Here is a 15467-nt window from a genome sequence, read left to right as displayed (position 1 = left end):
TAGATTAGAACCAATCTCTCTTTCAGGAACTTGCTACATCAGTTATCATCATCTCATAACTCTAGGCTCTGTGCATGTGCTTGCGTGTGTGTGTTTTCTTGGCAAATAGTCATGTTCAAAATAATGTTCAAAACAAAAACTATTTCTCTGGCAACTATCAATGTTGTTTGGAGCTCAGCTTTCAAAAAGAACGATCTATTCCTCTTTCCACTTTTTCACCTTTTATTTCCTCAATCTCTTGCTATCTGATTTCCACCTAATTACTTCAATGTACTTCTGAGATCCCTGACCTCAGTGTCATTTCCAAGCAACACTATTCAGGCCTTACTGACCATTCCTTTCAATGTCTCTCCTCCTCGGGGTTACTGAGACGCTGATTTCTCCCATCTCTTCTTGTTGACATTTGAGCACCTCACTGGATTGTCTTCTTCCTCTATTAAGGGTGGATGTTCACAGGGTGCTTGCCTGGGGCTTGTTCTTCTCTCCTGGGTCCTGATAGGTTATCCCACCTGTGCACAGGTCTTCCCCTCCATGTATCCATCAATAACTCCCAGGGGCTATGAGGGAGAGGAGACCCTCGGCCTGGACCTTCTAATCTAGGCCTGGTCCTGAGACCTAGTTACTGTTCCAATTGTCTGCAGACTATCTGGAGGCGCAAAGGTATCGCAGTCTCAACACAATATCACAACTGACTCAGTTGACCAAGCCATCCTGGACTCTTCCTCATCTCGTCTCTTCCAGTGGCCTTTTGTGTGGTTATTAAAGAAGACAATTATTTCAACAAAGATCAACTGAATGATTTAATAAAGTCTATTTAAAGTCCTTGAGCACTGCTTGTGCATGTGCTCTCTTGCCAGAGTTGTGGAGGGAAACAAGCATCCTGGTTTCCATATCACAGTTGCTCTCGGGCCTCTTTCCACCATCCACCACTCCTGCAACCCCGGCTTCTCCAGGCTCTGTAGCAGGCAGCAGCCCCACAACACACTGCCGCAGATCCCTGGCTTTCAGATCACGTGCCAACAACTGTGGGTTACCATTCTTCCTAGGGCACACCAAGCCTGTGTGACTCGCTAAGGGAAACAGCTAAGTAAGTTTAAATAAAAATACCTAATGTCGCCAGGGCAGGTCTAGTTCCTAGTAAAAAGCAAGGTATTCCTTTCAGGAATAGCCTTTTAAAAATAAAGTTCATGGGTCTGACCACTATAATGTGTTAACTGGTAACTACATAGGTATGCATGCATGCTTAGTTACATCCAACTCTTTGTGACCCCATGGCCTGTAGCCTGCCAGGCTCCTCTGTCCATGGGATTCTCCAGGCAAGAATACTGGAGTGGGTTGCCATGCCCTCCTCCAGAGGATCTTCCCAACCCTGGGATCGAACCCAAGTCTCCTACATGGCAGGCGGATTCTTTACTGCTGATCCACTGAGGAAGCCCTCTAATGATATTGTTTTCTCAAAAATTGAGGATCAAGCTAAAGAGACCTTGCTAAGGTCATAAAGGGCTTCCCCAGTGGCTCAGTGGTAAAGAATCCACCTGCCGTTCAAGAGCCACAGGAGACGTGGGTTTGATCCCTGGGTTGGGAAGACCCCCTGGAGGAGGGCATGGCAACCCACTCCAGCATTCCTGCCTGGAAAATCCCATGGACAGAGGAGCCTTGTGAGCTACAGTCTGTGGGGTCACAACAAGTTGGACATGACAGCGACTGAGCACACATAATATCATCAATATAATGTGTTAGAATGTTGTCCAGTTGTGTTAGATCAGGGGTCCACCTGACCAGACTATGACAATACATGTGAGAGCTCAAGTATCCTTGAGGTGGTACAGTATTATGGGCCATAAAACATGAATGCAAGTTGCTGTTGCCCCCAACCCCTGGTGACTGATAATGGGAACAACACATATTCTGTGGGATTCTGTGGTGAACTGACTCACATTGGTCTCTGCTGCCTGTACCATGCTGTCTGGATTAGACATCACTCCTCCATCAGCTGTCCTGACTCCCCCATAATTTAGGGCAGCTGTCATCTACTGTTCTCTCTTTTTCCCTTCTCTTAGTCCTTTTGGGTTTTTACCTTGTTATTACATTACTATCATTTTAGGGCAGTTTCAGGGGAAAGTGAAGATAAGCATTTGTTTAATCCACTTTAGTACCTAATCATGTGCAGCCTTTAGACAGCTAATTCTAAATAGCATGATGAAGAAATTGAGGGAATTTCACCAAATCACACAATCTGGTTGCACACCAGGAATTAAAGTGGAAGTGAACCAGTCCTTGCACTGTCTACAGCTCATTCAAATCATCTGAGTAGCCCAGAAAATCTCTAGCTTGGAATTGGGTTAAAGTGATTACTTGATTGCAGGCTCTCCCAGGTACCTGGAAAAAAGTGATCAAAATTCTTCTTTGAGGCAACATAGTATTTATCTAGGCTGCAAATTGTTTCTAAAAATAAAATTTCATATACAAAATACCATACACAACCAAAGATAGACAGATGCATGAGTAGACCCCGTCAGCAAAATATTCAACAGAAACATATCCACAGAGACTCCAGATACCAGATTATCAAACAAGAGACGGTAAAGTATCCTGCCACTAGGAAGCTGCATACCCATTAGCGGTCATTCTCCATTTCTCTTCTAGGCCACTACTAATCTTCTTTCTATCTCTATAGGTGTGTTTATTCTACCAATTTAATAAATGGAATCATACAAAATGTGGTCTTTTGTGATGGAATTCTTTTACTTAGCATTAGCAAAATGTTTTCAAGTTTCATCTACTTTGTGGCTCACGTCAGCACTTCATTCTTCTTTACGGCTCAACAAAATTCTGTTAGGCAGTTACTTCCCATTTTATTGGTCCATTCATCAGTTGGTGAACATGTATGTTATTTCCACTTTGGGGAAATTATGAATAATGCTGCTATGAACATTTGTGTACAAATCTTCCTGTGGACCCAGAGTGGAATTGCTGGGGCATATGGTAACTCCATGTATGACGTACAGGACACACACACACAAAAAAAGTTAACATTAAAAAAAACTAGTAAGAATAAAACTCACTAATACACCAAATCAGTATATGATTTGTATGATTCATTTGTATAAGGGTTGGTATCACTGTATTATGGTTCAAAAAGATTATGAAAAAGATCTAAAGGGAAAGTGGTTCCCACATGGAGACAGGCTAAATTGATTAAGCACAGACTAGAAGGAAAGCTGAGAGAGTTACAAAATCAAAATTACTGAAGTTACGAAATCTTGACTGGTAAACTTCCAATTTATTTAACAATTTCCAAAACATCTCAATAGGAGTACAGTCTTGATTTTAAATAAGATAGTTTAGAAATCTAATAGAAAAGTAATGTAAGAAGCATGAACTTTGTTGGTTTTATCAAAAAATAATGAACATATATGAATATTAATATCAGTTATTGAGAGCCTATCATAGGCTAGGCATCATTCTGGGTACAGAATATACTTTATCTCATCTGACCTTTCTAATAAACTTTAAGATAGGTGTTAGTTTCCTTATTAAAAAAGAAAGAGGAAATAAAGGTTAAGTGGTCAAACCTCTCCTATTTTAACGACAATAACAGCAAAACATCATCCCCCAGCTACCTCTCATTTCCTTGTCCCCTTTCAGAGGGAAATTTCATGAAAGGATTGCTTATATTTTTCATAGTCACTTTCTTACCATCCACTTATATGTGAAGTTTGCCCCCACATTTTCAGAAACTGCTTTCTCTGGGTTCAACACAGAACTGAGAGTTCCAGTGCCATTTGCTAGATTTTTTCTTAAAAAACTCTTCCCTTTGCTCATCCTCTAAAGCAGGATTCAGCAAATTATGGTATGCAGGCCAAATCTGGGCTGCCACCTGTTATTAACATCCTGGGAGCTGAAAATGGCTTTGACATTCTTCAGTAGTTGAAAAATATCAAAAGAAGAAGAATATTTCACAACATGCGAAGGACTGCATGGAATTATCACTTCAGTCTCCATAAATAACATTTTATGGAATCCAGACATGCATACTCCCCTCTGTGTTGTCTGTGGTTGCTCATGTGCTTACAATGGCAGAGTTGAGTAAGTGGGGACAGAGACTTTCCACGGCGCTATCATCACTGCTTCACACTGCCACTCAAGAGCTATGAATCACACGGACACAGTTAGAACTTGACAGTGTTTCAAGTGCCTTATGTATCACGGTATCTGTGACATTTTTTTTCTCACTATCAGTGCATACCCATCATGTCAAAACAAGCAGAGTGGACTTCAAATGCTTCTAAGGCACAGTGGAATGTGCATTATTTTGAACAAATGAGATGGCAAAGCCTTGTGCTTATTATACAATGACATTATGGCTGTGCTGACATTACCAATCTAAATATTAGTCACAATATTCCCAACTCACTGGTGAGGAACAATCAGAAAAATTGGAAAAATTTAAAGGGAATAGCTCATCACAGAAAAGTTTCTTCACCAGAAAAAAAAGTGGAAAAAAGGCTGCAATGAAAGCAAGTTTCCTACTGGCTCATTTGTTAGCCAAGCAAGGAAAGCCACTTACTGCTGGCAAGTTCACTTTTGGTGCAAAGCGTTGCTACAGGAGTTGAAGACATTGGGAGCAACATCAATAATCAATTAAACATAAAGGCAAATGATTTTGAGTGGTTTTCCTTGGCTCTTGATGGGTTACTGATATGGCTACAGATGTTACTGATACTGTTCAGTTGTTCATTATTGGAGGAGTCAATACAGAGTTTTAAATGACTGAAGAATTGTATGACTATTCTGACTTGCCCTCCCATGAAGTAGTTCAATGATTTAGCAATGGTAAAGTTTCTAACACAATTTTTTGAGCTCAGGTCAAGACTGAAAATTTTTGTGAAAGAGAATTGCCCTCAATTACTATCACTGGCACTGAAGAATTGATGCTTTTGAACTGTGGTGTTGGAGAAGACTCTTGAGAGTCCCTTGGACTGCAAGAAGATCCAACCAGTCCATCCTAAAGGAGATCAGTCCTGGGTGTTCATTGGAAGGACTGATGTTGAAGCTGAAACTCCAATACTCTGGCCACCTCATGGGAAGAGTTGACTCATTGGAAAAGACCCTGATGCTGGGAGGGATTGAGGGCAGGAGGAGAAGGAGACAACAGAAGATGAGATGGCTGGATGGCATCACTGACTCGATGGACATGGGTTTGAGTGGACTCTGGGAGTTGCTGATAGACAGGAAGGCCTGGCGTGCTGCGATTCATGGGGTCGCAAACAGTCAGAGACGACTGAGCAACTGAACTGAACTATTATTGAATACAAAGCAGCTTTGGAAATGAGTTTTTGCTGCAGACTTGATTATGTTTCTTAATAAAGTCAACCTAAAGTTACAAGGCAAAACAGTGCTTAGGTGCAAAACTCATAGCATAATAAAGTGGTTTTGATGATAACCAATTCTATTTCAATCATAAGTCATACCAAGTTGCTTTATAAACAGATAAATTTTCTGAGCTCAGATTACATTTCCAGCAGTTTTTCAAACCTAAAGGCAAGTACAAAGGAAATTTTCCATATTTCAAATTCATCTAACCGTGTAATTTAGGAGTTTCTACCTAATCTTCAATTGAAAGTGGTTTATCTGCTACATAATGACTACATATATGCAGAATACATCATGAGAAACGCTGGGCTGGAAGAAGCACAAGCTGGAATCAAGATTGCCGGGAGAAATATCAATAACCTCAGATATGAAGATGACACCACCCTTATGGCAGAAAGTGAAGAGGAACTAAAAAGCCTCTTGATGAAAGTGAAAGAGGAGAGTGAAAAAGTTGGCTTAAAGCTCAACATTCAGAAAACGAAGATCATGGCATTTGGTCCCATCACTTCACGGCAAATAGATGGGGAAACAGTGGAAACAGTGTCAGACTTTATTTTGGGGGGCTCCAAAATCACTGCAGATGGTGACTGCAGCCATGAAATTAAAAGATGCTTTCTCCTTGGAAGGAAAGTTATGACCAACCTAGATAGCATATTCAAAAGCAGAGACATTGCTTTGCCAACAAAGGTCCATCTAGTCAAGACTATGGTTTTTCCAGTGGTCGTGTATGGATGTGAGAGTTGGACTGTGAAGAAAGCTGAGCACCGAAGAATTGATGCTTTTGAACTGTGGTGTTGGAGAAGACTCTTGAGAGTCTCTTGGACTGCAAGGAGATCCAACCAGTCCATTCTAAAAGAGATCAGTCCTGGGTGTTCTTTAGAAGAAATGATGCTAAACCTGAAACTCCAGTACTTTGGCCACCTCATGCTAAGAGTTGACTCATTGGAAAAGACTCTGATACTGGGAGGGATTGGGGGCAGGAGGAAAAGGGGACAACAGAGGATGAGATGGCTGGATGGCATCACCGACTCAATGGACGTGAGTTTGAATGAACTTCAGAAGTTCGTGTTGGACAGGGAGGCCTGGCATGCTGCAATTCATGGGGTCGCAAAGAGTCGGACATGACTGAGCGACTGAACTGAACTGAGCTAATGACATTCTTAACATCAGCTATCAAGAGAAGAGTCTAATAATACTTTCTTCCAGGAACCCTCCTACACTGTTGATGGGAATGTAAATTGGTACAGTCACTATGGAGAACAGTATGGAGATTGCTTAAAAACAGAGCTACCATATGACCCAGCAATCCCACTCCTGGGCATATATCCAGAGAAAAACATGACTTGAAAGGATACATGCACCCCATGTATACATGCATACATGTTCACCACAGCACTGTTTACAATAGCCAAGACATGGAAGCAACTTAAATGACCACTGACAGAGAAATGGATAAAGATATGATATATATATGTACACATATATGTGTACATATATATATGTGATGGAATATTACTCAACTATTAAAAAGAATGAAATAATACCATTTGCAGCAACATAGATGGACCTAGAAAGTGTCATACTGAGTGAAATAAGTCAGAGAGGAAGGAATATCGTATGACATCCCTTACATGTGGAATCTAAAAAGATTCATATCCAATGAACTTATTACAAAACAGAAAGAGACCCACAGACTTAGAAAATGAACTTCTGGTTGCCAGGGGGAAGGGATAGTTAGGGAGTTTGGAAGGTCATGTATACACTGCTATATTCAAAATGGATAACCAACAAGGACCTATTGTAGAGCACATGGAACTCTGTTCAGTGTTATGTGCCAGCCTGGATGGCAGGAGGGTTTGGAGGAAAATGGATACATGTTTATGTATGGCTGAGTCCCTTCAGTGTTCACCTGAAACTACCACATAGTTAATCGGCTATACCCCAACACAAAATAAAAAGTTTAAAGTTTGGGAAAAAAAACCTTTCTTCTTAGTCATTTATTCATTACTGGAAAAAGTCATAACATTTTCTTCATTTTCTTTTCTACTGTCTTATTTTTTCTGATTCTTTTTTCTTACTTATTTATTTTTTAGCTGCACTGGGTCTTCTTTTCTGCATGCTAGTTTTCTCTAGTTTCAGCAAGCCAGGGATACTCTTCATTGATGTGCGTGGGCTTCTCATTGTGGTGGCTTCTCTTGTTGCAGAGCACAGGTTCTAGGTGAGCAGACTTCAGTAGTTGTGGCACCTGAGTTTAGTTGCCCCTAGAGGTTCAAACATGCATCCCTTGCATTGGTAGGCGATTTCTCATCCACAGCCACCAGGGAAGTGAAGAGAAGTGAAATCGCTCAGTCATGTCCGACTCTTTGTGACCCCATGGACTGTAGCCTACCAGGCTCCTCTGTCCATGGAATTTTCCAGGCAAGAATACTGGAGTGGGTTGCCATTTCCTTTTCTAGGGGATCTTCCCAACCCAGGGATCAAACCCCGGTCTCCTGCATTTCTGGCAGATGCTTTACCATCTGAGCCACCAGGGAAGCCCTCTGATTCTTTTTATGCTGAAATTGATCCCTTTCTCATATTCTCCCAGAAAAAAAAAAATGTTAAAATGTATAAAATGCTTTAATGTGTATGAGACTCACCTTGGAACGTTTGCTAAAATGCAGATTCTCCAGTGCAGCAACCAGAGATTTTGATTTAGGAGGTGGTATCAGACCATCTTAAAAGAAGTACCAACAGAGAACATGCCATATTTCAATTTGTATTATAGTTTTTATGTACAGACAAACTTTTATCTCCTTGGTAAATTTCTCAAGGTCAGGGACCATTTTTAAAAATTAATTTCTGATTCCTCCTAGCTGCCTCACACTCAGGTACTTCACAGGTATATAATAGTTACTGAATGAATGAACACTGATTAATGTCATGACATTTTTATATAGATAATAGCATTGCCAGGAATAAAGTTTCATGAGACAGGTTTGGCATGCTTTTTTTTTCATAATCAGTTCAGTTCAGTTCAGTTCATTTCAGTCGCTCAGTTGTGTCTGACTCTTTGCGACCCCATGAATCGCAGCACACCAGGCCTCCCTGTCCATCACCATCTCCCGGAGTTCATTCAGACTCACATCCATTGAGTCCATGATGCCATCCAGCCATCTCATCCTCGGTCGTCCCCTTCTCCTCCTGCCCCCAATCCCTTCCAGCATCAGAGTCTTTTCCAATGAGTCAACTCTTCGCATGAGGTGGCCAAAGTACTGGAGCTTCAGCTTTAGCATCATTCCCTCCAAAGAAATCCCAGGGTTGATCTCCTTCAAAATGGACTGGTTGGATCTCCTTGCAGTCCAAGGGACTCTCAAGAGTCTTCTCCAACACCACCAATTACAGTTTGACCAGCACCTACAAAATGAATAAAACTATCAATAATTATTCAAGAGCAAGGGCAGAGAGCCTCTAAAGGGAGGAAAAAAAAACTGGAAGGGTTCCTTTCTTCACAAACTTCCCCTTTCCCTCTGCTCCAGTGCATAAAATTGTGGGGAAAGGTAGGAAAAGGGTGATGAGTTCAGTGGCTGGTTCAAAGAATGAGGAATAAAACAGAGCAAGAGATAGGAAGGAAAGCAAAATAATTACCTATTGCACTCTCCTCCAAATCCAAGAAATTACTCCCCTAATACCTGCTAACATGGAGAGGGAGCAGCTTGAAGTCTTACACACATCACGCCCCTAGAGCATTTTTCACATTTCCTCCTCTAGCCAGTAAATACACACACACACACACACACACACACACACACACACACACACACACACCACAAAGGCTTCAGATTCGTTCTACTCTTGAGCAGGGACATACTCGTTCCTGGAAAATTTTAATTGCACTCCTCGAAGCTCTAGGATAACTATGGTACATTTTCAGACAGTGTCAGTTTTATTTCAGGATGTGGAAAAAAAATGTTTAACATGTTCGCCTCTTATAAAGGTTTTGTGATACATGTGCAAGTAAAATTAGCAAAATTCTGCTTTTCCATGTCAGTCAAACTTGTGTTTTTCTTGAATGCATAATGTAGAGTAGAAAATTTTTATGTGTAAAGAGTGACTGAAAACTCTGGCATTCTTTGTTGTAATCAAGGAAACCATTGATATTAGCTCTGGAGCCTTTTTAAAAAAGTGAATATGCAGGTTGCTACACAAGGCAGAAACAAGTTTTGTGGATATCTGTGACCCACATGGCTTATACTTTGACCCGAGTAGACAAACAAACATGTGATTTCTCAGTGAGTCCAGAAAGGCTGAAATATCTACTATACAATTGACACTTATTTACCTTCTAAGTTTCTCACCTCATAAATCACTGTTACTACTTGAGTTATACACAAAACTATTGGCCCCTGTAAACCAACCCAATTTCCTGACATAATCACCCTTAATCAAATGTTTTGGTATACTGAAATATTAATGGTAAAATCATATGATAGTTAGGATTTGGTTCAAAATAATACAGGATGGGGGAAGTACACTAGGTTAAAGTTTCAAACTCAGGGCTGACTTGCTTTTTGTGCGATGACCAAAGACAAAAACCTGGATAGCTTGACTAATTTGTTCATTTTGATGATAAAGTCTCACTCAGTTGTCTTACTAAATATCTTCTAGTTTGTTTGTTTTCAGTCTAAATAATTTCAGATAACAATTGCAAAGGTGTTAATGTAACTTTTCCATATATCAGTAAAACTGCTATAATAAAAATAAAGACTGAGAATTAGATGGAAATCATAAGGACTACTTCTTTGAGATTCTTGGTTCATTTAAGGATAGAGGAAGTTTGGGCTCTAGTGAAACAGAAAACATTATTGGGACTTCCCTGGTGGTCTAATTGTTAAGAATCCACCTGCCAATGCTGGAGAAGGCAATGGCACCCCACTCCAGTACTCTTGCCTGGAGAATCCCATGGATGGAGGAGCCTGGTAGGCTGCAGGCAATGGGGTCATGAAGAGTCTGGCACGACTGAGTGACTTCCCTTTCACTTTTCACTTTCATGCATTGGAGAAGGAAATGGCAACCCACTCCAGTGTTCTTGCCTGGAGAATCCCAGGGACAGAGGAGCCGGGTGGGCTGCCGTCTATGGGGTCACACAGTCAGACACGACTGAAGCGACGCAGCAGGAGCAGCAGCCAATGCAGGGAGCATGGGTTCAATCCCTGGTCTGGGAAGAGTCTACATGCCGCAGGGCCGCTAAGCCCTTGACCCACAACTACTGGAACCATGCTCTAGAGCCTGTGCCCTTCAACAAGAGAAGCCACGAAAGTGAAAAGCGCGTGCACCGCAATTAGAGAGGCTCCCCAGCCACTGCAACTGGAGAAAGCCAGAGAGCAGCAACAAAGACTCAGCACAGCTAGTGGGGTGGGGGGGGAGTGTTCCTTTAAAACAAGAAAACATCATTAGTCATCTTCTTCAACATAAAAGGGCTCTGACAAGAATTCTGTGGAAACAGTAAAAAAGAAAAAAAGAAGGCTGACTGGGTCACAGAGCAGATCATATGACACTGGTTACTTGGCCTGTGAGTGGGATGTCGCAACTACTAGAATTGTTTATCTCAGGAACCTGAAAACGCTGCACCGTAATTCTCTCTCCAGCAGCATTCTAAAAATATTTCCTCAGCATTTCCCCTTTTATAGCCCATAAAGCAGTGAAAAAAATGTTTGCCTTTTTGCTGGGGTGTGGGTGTGGGTTCTAGAGACACTGAGACTCCAAAATAGAGGAGAGAATTGCCAAGATGGTGAACCTGGTGCTGGTGTCAGCTGCCTGCGGTGCAGCCCAGTTTTCTGACGTGGACAGAATCCATGAAAAGCAGGCTCTTCACTCAACCAAGGGGACAAGTGGAACATTTCTTTCCTTCCAAATTATCATTTGAAACATTTGAATATACTTTAAAAAAGTATGACGTTATTGTAGTGTAAAGCGAAATAGTCATTTGGATGTTAATATTTTAAAAAGAGATTTCAAAGAAATATAATGATTTTTGACCATACTTTGACCATAACCATGTATGCTCCAGAGTACTATTTGCTCTCCTCTGCTAGGAACGGTAACACGTGGAATACTGAAAAGTCCTAATTGAACTGGTTTTCTTTTTTTTTTCAGTAAAGCTTAGGAAGGTATCAATTATTTAAAACTTCTCTAAAGCATATGTATAGGGAGAAGATTTTCTCAGTTATTTAAAAATGAGGTTAACAAAATATTTTTATATGAACAGTAGTTTCAATATTTTCTAACACTCTAGTGTGTTCAAAGTAGGTTAAGAAAGCATTGCCTAATAAAGAATCTCAGTGAAATGTGGGAGGAAATGAACTGATTTGATATAAGAAAACTTGGGCTCATAACAAATCAATTCCTAAATTGAAACATTATTTGCATATGCATTGAAGACAATGCCTGAAACCTTTTTTAAAACTAAGTATTTCAGGTTGGTACAAAAGTAATCGCAGTTTTGGACTGTGAATTTTAAATCATTGTAACTAGGTTCAAACACACCTCTATTAATCAAAATAGGAACCATTACAATCAACACATTTTTGCCAATGAGAAATAAGTTTGTTTATCCCTATAGCATAAAAGTTCATGCTTCAGGATTTGATGGACTTTTGGAAAGCATTTTCTGGCTTCTGCTGGTTGTAGAAGGATTTTCCCTGCAAAAAGTTGTGGAGATGCTTGAAGAAGTGGTAGTTGGTTGGCAAGAGGTCAGGTGAATATGGGGGTGAGGCAAAACTTTGTAGCCCAAATCATTCAACTTTTGAAGCTTTGGTTGTGGGACGTGTGGTCGGGCAATGACTTGGAGAAGAATTTGTCCCATTCTGTTGACCAATACCAGCTGCAGGCATTGCAGCCTTTGGGGCATCTAATCAATTTTCTGAACATACTTCTCTGATGTAATGGTTTTGCTGGGATTCAGAAAGCTATAGAGGATCAGATGGGCAACAGACCACCAAACAGGGACCATGACATTTTCTTGGTGCAAGTTTGGCTTTGAGAAGTGCTTTGGAGATTCTTCTCGGCCCAACCATTAAGCTGGTCATCACTGGTTGTCATATAAAATCTACTTTTCATTGCACTTAGCAATCTGGTCGAGAAATGGTTCGTCGTTGCTGCCTACATTTTAAGTGAAGACGACACTTCAAAATGACAATTTTTTTGATTTGAGGTCACATCATGAGGCACCCAGAGCTTCCCTTGTGACTCAGCTGGTAAAGAATCTGCCTGCAGTGCGGGAGACCTGGATTCAATTCCTGGGTTAGGAAGATCCCCTGAAGAAGGGAAAGACTACTCACTCCAGTGTTCTGGCCTGGAGAATTCCATGGACTGTATAGTCCATGGGGTCACAAAGAGTCAGACACGACTGAGAAACTTTCACATGAGGCACCCAGTTATGGAGCTTTTTCACCTTTACAATTTGCTTCAAATGCCAAATGACCATAGAATGATCAACACTGAGTTCTTCAGCAACTTCTCATCTTTATAAGAGGATCAGCTTCAATGATTCTCTCAGTTGGTCACTGTCAACTTCTAATGGCCACCACTACGTTCCTCATCTTCAAGGGCCTGGTCTCCTTTGCAAAACTTCTTGAACCACCACTGCTCTGTATGTTTGTTAGCAGTTCCTGGGCCAAATGCATTGTTGATATTGCAAGTTGTCTCTGCTGTTTTATGACCCATTTTGAACTCAAAAAAAAATCACTCAATTGATGCCCTGCAAATAGGTTCATCAGTACCATCTTTCTAGATTTGATATAAATGTGTTAATATATGATACTTGTTTTTCTCTTTCTGACTTACTTTACTCTATCATAGGCTCTAGGTTCATCCACTTCATTAGAATTCACTCAAATGTGGTCCTTTTTACAGCTGAGTAATATTCCATCATATATATGTACAACAATCATAGAGAACAGACTTGTGGATGAGGGTGGGGGAGGAAGAAGGAGGGGGTGAGATGAATGAAGAGAGAAGCACGGAAACATATACATTACCATATGCACAACAGACAGCCAGTGGGAATTTGCTGTATGACCCAGAGAGCTCAAACCAGTGCTCTGTGACAACCTAGAAGGGTGGGATGGGATAGGAGGTGGGAGGAAGGTTCAAGAATGAGGGGACATATGTGTGCCTATGGCTGAGTCATGTTGATGTATGGCAGAAACCAGCACAATATTGTAAAGCAATTATCCTTCAATTAAAAATAAAATTTTAAAAAATCGCTCAAATTTGCTTTTTGTCTAACATCATTTCTATAGCCTAAAATAAATATAAAATAAACAGCAAGTAATAAGTCATTAGCAAAAAAAAACATACTGCAAGAAATGTGCATTAAAATGATATATAACATAACCACATTTAAGAATGTATTCCAATATCAAACAGCAAAGTTCAACAATGCAAAACCTCAATTACTTTTGCACCAGACTAATAAAATTTCCCATGAATTTGAGCAAACTCAAAAGATGGTGGAGGACAGAAGAGCCTGGCATCCTACAGCCAATGGGGGTTTCAAAGAGTTGGACATGACTTAGTGACTGAACAACAACAAAATTTCCAGTATAATTCTGTGGACAGCTTTTTCTTTGGAAAGGCTTATTTCTAAGGTAAAGGGAAACTTTGATTTTTGTACCTTCAACTGATCACAAATGAAACAGTCAAATCTGTTTTAGGGAGGTTTTCTTATGACCTTCATTGCACAGAAAGGATGTTTGGGTGATATTTGTGTGGATGCCTAGAAAACAAACGCATCCTCTGGTCAAAGCTGAGACAATGAGGTCAGCATTTTCATCCACTTGCCCTGTCCTTGGGCTCCAGGATACAGAGACTGTGGCTTTCAAATGAGCGCCACAAGCCTTTCCACTTGTCTCTACAGAAACAATTTCCTTAACCAGAATTGCCGGCACTTGTTGTGTAGAGTAAGAACAAACTTTGGCACAAAGTTAGAATGTGTTGAGTATTCTGAGAATTGCTTTACCAATTCAACATTTTTTTCCCTCTCCATTAGACATTTCCACTGGGCTTTCCTGGTGGCTCAGTGATAAAGAATCCACCTGCCAATGCAGGAGACGTGTTTTGATCCCTGGGTCAAGAAGATCCCCCGAAGAAGGAAACAGCAACCCACTCCAGTATTCTTGCCTGAGAAACCCCACAGAGGAGCCCAGCAGGCTGCCAACCATGGGGTTGAAAAAGAGTCAGACACAACTCAGTGCTAAATAACAACCAAAAGACATTTCCATTAGTATACAGAGAATAATTTCTTTTACTTAAAAAAAAATTCCATTCCTCACCTCACTTCCCCTTCTAGCTTACTACTCTTTATGTTCCCTCTGCAGAAAAACTCCTCAAAATAATCTACTCCTCTTGTCTGAAATTTCTCTTCCCTCTTCTTCTGAGCCCACTCCCTCAGGCCTCTCCCGCCACCTCTCCTCATAAATTGCCCTTGTTATGGCTACTAACATCTCTAGTAAAATCCAAGGCACATCTTCTTTATCCTTACTTGGCCCATCAACAGTGTCCTCAACAAATGATCACTTTATATTTCTTCCTTTGGTTTTCAGGACTTCCTCCTCTCCTCAATGGCTGCTACTCAGTTTCCTTTCTGGTTCCTCCCATCTTTCTGACCTGAAACACAGGACAGCCCCAGGGCTCAGCCTAGGCTCTTTGTCTGAAGACTACAGTTTCTCCTGGGGAATCTCAGTCTCATATGTGGATGATGTCCAAATGTACATTCCAGCCCTGACCTGCCGCCACGCACATATTCTGCTGCCTGTTCAGCATTTCTATTTGCATGTCTGATAGATGTCTCACTTTTCACATGTCCCAAAGTGAACTTCTCCCTGAGTCTGCCTCTGCTTATTTAGTTAAGGTAATTCCATCCTTCTGGTTCAGTTCAGTTCAGTTCAGTTCAGTCGCTCAGTCGTGTCCAACTCTTTGCGACCCCATGAATCTCAGCACGCCAGGCCTCCCTGTCCATCACCAACTCCCGGAGTTCACTCAGATTCACGTCCATTGAGTCAGCGATGCCATCCAGCCATCTCATCCTCTGTCGTCCCCTTCTCCTCCTG

General features: G+C 41.1%; 1 pseudogene; it reads right to left on the bottom strand.

Annotated features, from left to right (window-relative positions):
* LOC108636905 lies at window positions 11907-13650 on the bottom strand (annotated as a pseudogene).

This window comes from Capra hircus, chromosome 10, assembly GCF_001704415.2.
Source record: "Capra hircus breed San Clemente chromosome 10, ASM170441v1, whole genome shotgun sequence".
NCBI lineage: Eukaryota > Metazoa > Chordata > Mammalia > Artiodactyla > Bovidae > Capra > Capra hircus.
This window is presented reverse-complemented; position numbering and strand designations above follow the sequence as displayed.